The following is a 5,936-nucleotide window of genomic DNA, read 5'->3' as shown; positions in this document are numbered from 1 at the left end:
TGTGTGTGTGTGTGTTTTCCATAAAGAGTTACACGTCATCCTGATGAAGGACACTGCAGAAAGTCACGGAGTTTATTTTCTGTTTTTAGTGTGTGCAAGGCTGTGTGACTCTGATCTTATGGGAGCCAGGGAGGTTTTCTTTTGTTTTCTCATCTTTATGTTTGGAAACCTCCTTTTTAGGGCTTGATTGAAAAAACTTTTTTAAAGATTTTATGTTTATGTAATCTCTACACCCAACATAGGGCTCAAACTCACAATCCCGAGTCCCGACGGAGGACGGAGCCAGCCAGCAGCCAGGCACCCCTTGATTTTTTTTTTTTTTTTTAATTGAAGCAAACATGCAATGTGTGCTCAGCGCGGAAATAGAGCCCACGTGTTGAGGTTTTGTGGAGTCATTTGGACCTGGGTAAGTGTGAAGGCCCGGGAGCAGGGCCCACAAATGTTAAAAGTTGACAATTTCTTTGATCAGTATTCACTTAACAGATGATTTATTGAAAGTGCTATTCTATGGCAAACGTCCTTCTATGTTCGGGATACAGCAACAACCAGATAGCTGAAGCTCCCACCTCATGGATTTAAAGTTTCAGTTGGATGTAGAGATAGGTAGGTAGGTAGGTAGGCAGGCAGGCAGGCAGGCAGGCAAGCAAAGAGATTTAAAACATGGCATCGGGGCGCCTGGCTGGCTTGGTCGGTAGAGCGTGTGACTCTTGATCTCGAGGTGGTGAGTTCAAGCCTCACGTTGGTTGTAGAGATTACATAAACATAAAATCTTTTTTTTTTTTTTTAAGATTTTATTTATTTATTCGACAGAGATAGAGACAGCCAGCGACAGAGGGAACACAAGCAGGGGGAGTGGGAGAGGAAGAAGCAGGCTCATAGCGGAGGAGCCTGATGTGGGGCTCGATCCCACAACACCGGGATCCCACCCTGAGCCGAAGGCAGACCCTTAACCGCTGTGCCACCCAGGCGTCCCAAACATAAAATCTTTAACAAAGAATAAATGATGGGGTGACTGGGTGGCTCAATCGGTTGAGCGTGTCTGCCCTAGGCTCAGGTCATGATCCCGGAATCCTGGGATTGAGCCCCGCATCGGGCTCCCTGCTCAGCGGACAGCCTGCTTCTCCTTCTGCCCCTCACCCAGCTCGTGCTGTGCTCTCCCGCGCGCTCTCTCTCTCTCTCTCTCTCTCTCTCAAATAAATAAATAAAATCTTTTAAAAAATGAACGAACGAACGAACGAACGAACGAACAAAGCCACGGCATCAAAAGTGAGTGCTTGCTTGCTTGGGGGGGGGGGGGGGGAATCAAACCGGAATATCTTTAACCTGTAACATATTCTTTATCGATCCTGCTTTCACTACTTTGCCCGGATTTCATTTTCCACAAGTGACAGTCCCTCCCAAGTGGGCTTCTTTCATCGTAAGACCCGTGTTCTCCCCTTGTCCCGCAGAGAGAGAAGAGCCATGAGAGGCGAAAGTTGGGCAGATCGGTATAAATCTAGGAAATAAAATAATCGTTCCCAAGACCAGTAGCCAAAGTTCTGCTTCCGTTTAGGACCCGATGTGTTAAAAAAGCATGTATGGTCGTTGGCTTGGAGAAAGGGGAGGAGGCCGAAGTATCATCCTAAAGAACAGAGTAGGGGGAGAAACAGAAGTGAAAAGATCGAAGAACTGGTTTCCCCATCCATAGCCTTTGAAATGATTTGGTGTCTTCTCCTAAGAGAGAGCCCATTGTCCGTCCAATATTTCATACCGCTTTTCACAAAGTATCACAACACAACACAACACAACACAACACATTGCACAATCCCGTGCCTCCAAACCGTCTACGCAATCCTAATGCGTCCTATCTGCGTTCTATTCTATCATGTGACTAGAGCATCATGTACTTCACCATTCCGCTGTTGTTTGACATTCAGGTGAATTCCAACTTCTGTTCGGGGTGCGTGGGGGGCGGTGTGTGTGTGTGTGTGTGTGTGTGTGTGTGTGTGTGTGTGCGCGCGTGCGCGCGCCGTATCTATTGCTGCTGTGCAGCGATCTGATCCTCAGGGTGTATCACCCTAACACCGCAATGGCTTGAAACAACATCTCTTTATCATTTCCTGGTGCTTGCCTTGGGTGGCCACGTGGTTTCTACCGGTGTACCCCGGGCTCACTCCAGCAGTGGCCTTCAGCTGGAGGGTCAACTGAGTTTGAAGGTGCAACTTGGCCACATTCCCAAGTCTGCAGTCGGTGCTGGCCGAGCACCGGGTTGCCTCTCTTGTCGATGCCTCTCATGGCCCAGTCAGCTAGACTGGCTCTCTTCCGTGAAGGTCTCGGGACGGCCTGCCAAGAGGGTCAAGCACGCTTCCGGACCACCTCTTCAGCTGTGGCTGTGCAACTAGTAAAATTTCACTTCTAGTCTATTCTTTTGGTCAAGACAAGTCCCAAGACCCAGTCCAAAACCAGGGGACAGAGCAATCGAGCCTACCTCCAGATAGCAGGAGCATCGAAGGCACATGACGTGAGGGTGCACACGTGCCAGGAGGTAAGGGAGGTACGGTTGTCAGTCTCCCACGAGGGATTCCTAAACCCTATGCCACGACGCACATTTTTGTAAAAGTAAGCTTGACGTGTTAGCGTCTAAAACATGATTTCCTTTGAATCGACCCCTAGAATTGGATTCGTCCAAAAGAAGGGGAAGATGCGTTTTTCAGGCTCTTGATACCAAAGCTCTTGACTTCCAGAATGGACTTGGATGACCCTTCACCATCTCTGCTTTGTAAGACAGTGCAAATTTAATTGGCCAACCCCGCATGAAAAGGTTGTCGATCACGTTCCCGTCCGAATTCAAATTCAAGGCAGGATTCCTTTTTAAAGGCACAGAGCAGCCAGCTCCGTGGCAAGGAGCCAGAATTCTCCGGGTGGATCTCAGATCCACCGAATCCCACAAACCCCGTGTGACGTGAATGTACGAATTCGTGGAGGTTTCCCTCCCGATGGCTAAGAAGATGCTTTCACATCAGTGATGACAAAACGCAAACCCACAAAACCCCGATAGATGGGCACGGTCTTCCCTAAAGGGTCCCTTATTTCATGGAATCCAATTCTTCCACCTTGCAGTCTGCATTCACGGCTTCTATTTTCCGAGAGGCCGACACTCTTTCTCTGCAGACATGTCACAAGATCGGCAGGATACGGTCTTCCGTGCGTCGGGCACACCAAAAGCTGTTGGGAAGGCCCCTGCCATCGGAATGTATTCGGCACGGATGCTAAGGAAGACTTTGAAACCGATCTAGTCCGGTTCCGTCCTTCAGTCCTCTTGGGGGCAGAGCTTCCGTGTTCCATGCCCCCTCTCCAGGAACGCCACTCTCCCCACAATTTCAGGTGTCCAGGCAACCCGGAAACTCTCGAGCTAGGTGAGTTCTTCTGGGAAGGGGCGGGGGGGGGGGGGGTTGGGGGGGAAAGGGTGGGCAGTGCCGACGTTTGGAAACATTGAAGGGCACCCGAGGCGAGGCTATGGCCAAACCGAGTCCGTGCACAGGTACGTAAGGCGGGGGTGGGGGGGCGGGGGTGGGGATGGGGGGGGGTGGGGTGGGGCACGAAACCTGTGCTCTCCGTAGGTTACGAAAAGCTCAGGGGCACCTGGCTGGCTCTCTGTAGAGCGCGCTGACTCTTGATCTCAGAGTCCTGAGTTCGAGCCCCACGTTGGGTGTAGAGTTTACGTGAACCAGCAGCAGCAGCAGCAGCAGCAGCAGCAGCAGCAGCAGCAGCAGCAGCACCACCACCACCACCACCACCACCACCACCACCACCACCACCAAAAATGATAATAATGAAAAGCTCGAAAAGCCCCACGGCCCCTGGCAGGATGTCTATGGCAAGCCACACCTCCACGACAAATAGCTTTCCACAGTGACGGCGACGGATGGCGGAAGGACAGAGGCAGCACCCTACCCCAAACCTCACAGCCTGCCTCCTTTCCGGCCAGATGTGCAGCATCTGGGAACGGCTTTGAAACCTTCCCAGTCAACGGCTTGGGCCCGCCTGTCGGGAAAAGCGCTCTGCTGTTCATTTCACTCCTGGACGAGCCTAGGAAGATGAAGCGGCGGTAGCTCTCCGTGGGGGGGGGGGGGGGGCGCCACGCGATCCAACACACACGACCACAGCCACTGAGGAGCATGAGATCTGTATGGCCTCGAGGGGTACAGGATAGCCCGTGAATCCTTTTCCAAGGAAGAAGGCGGCAACGTGAGAGCGTGCAAAACACTTTCTCACAGCATCTGCTGATGGTGCTAGGACTTCTGTCCCCGGAGAGGATACTATTTTTCCACCGCTTCCAGTTTTAAGAGAAAGGGTCAGGGGAAAATCATTCAGTCGTTCCACTCATCTTCATGGCTCATCGTGGAAAACGAAGACGCCGTACAAAGGAGCAAAGCGCGGATCCATGCAAACACATGGGTGAGCCCCCCCAAAACATGACGCTAAGTGAAAGGAACCAGACAGCCAGGGTGACATAATGCCTTGGGATCCCATGGGTAGGAAAGAGCCAGACGGAATAGCCCAATCCTAGAGGGAGGGAGCAAACAGATCAGAGGCTGTTGGGGGAGAATGGTGAAGAGAGCCGGGGTGAGGGTCAGGGTGAGGTTGAGGGTGGGGGGGGGGGAGGCGCGGACGGGAAGGGGGAGGGGTGGGGGGTGTCTCTTTTTGAGGTGACGGAAATGTTCTGGAAATGGCGGTGCGGGTCGTGCAGCTTTGTGAGTAACCTTTAAAAAAAATAAAAAAGGCCACCGAACCGTACACTTTCAAGAGGATGTGAATCATGGCGTGCGAATTGTATCTCCACTTTGAAAATGTGTGAGGAAAAAAATGTAGCAGATGCAGGTTGGTAGGTTGGTAGGTAGGTAGGTAGGTGGGTGGGTGGGTGGGTGGGTGGGTAGGTAGGTAGGTAGGTAGGTAGGTAGGTGAACGGGCCGGTGGTGGACCGATGTTCGTTCGTTCGTTCGTTCGTTCGGTCCCTCCCTCCCTCCCTCCATCCATCCATCCATCCATCCGGTCCGTGCGTCCACGAAGATCTGCATCAAAAGGTGTGGGAAGGGGGAGGTCGGGTTCTTGTTCTGAGTGGTTTTATTTGTTCCCCAAACTAATCACCTCTGTGGAGATAAACAAAGATCACCCACATGAGAACAGGAATCACCTGTTGAGGTCAACAGAGTCTGTGGGCGGTTATCACCACCTGGGTCTCGAAGCAAACGCAGGCCAGGCGGAGGAGTGGAAAAGCTTTCTGGTGGCAAAGGGGGAAGGTCCAGTGAGAGGTTGTTGCGGTGGGCGGGGGGAGCAGGACGGGAGCTGACTAGAAGAGGGGTGTCCTGGGTCATTTCGGGGAAAGAGAAACTTGATTTCCGTCCGTGGGTCCATCGATCTCATTCTCTGGATCTAGCTCTATGGAGAAGAACAGCGACGTGTCTCCATGTTGTCCATCTGTATCCCCACGTCAACATTGTCCAAGGTGTAGGTTTGTTGAATCCGTGATGTCGGAGACGCTTAGAGAAGAACACAGGTGAGTCTATTTCCCAAACGATCCACAAAAATCACCGTTAACTGCAACTGTTCCTCCTTCCCACCCATGCTCTCTCCACACCCCGCCCCTCTCCCCCTCCCCCTCCCCCTCGCCCCACCCCACCCCACCCCGCCCCGCCCCGCCCCGCCCCGCCTCCGGGCCTTTCTCGGGCTCCCTCTTCTTTTCTCCGGCCCCTCCTCCCCCCCCCCCCCCGCCCGCGCCGCCCCCCTATCCCAGCCCCCCCACAACCCGCCCCATCAGCGGCCGGACCATCTGGTCGACCTTTTGGGCACTAGAGAAGTGACCACCGGGCGGGCGGTGCCCGACAACCGGCACTGCGGTGAATCCGTGAGACTGCGAGTGACGAATACGGGGGGGGGGGGGGGTGTCTCAGGGTGGC

This window comes from Ursus arctos, unplaced genomic scaffold, assembly GCF_023065955.2.
Source record: "Ursus arctos isolate Adak ecotype North America unplaced genomic scaffold, UrsArc2.0 scaffold_250, whole genome shotgun sequence".
Classification (NCBI taxonomy): domain Eukaryota; kingdom Metazoa; phylum Chordata; class Mammalia; order Carnivora; family Ursidae; genus Ursus; species Ursus arctos.
This window is presented reverse-complemented; position numbering follows the sequence as displayed.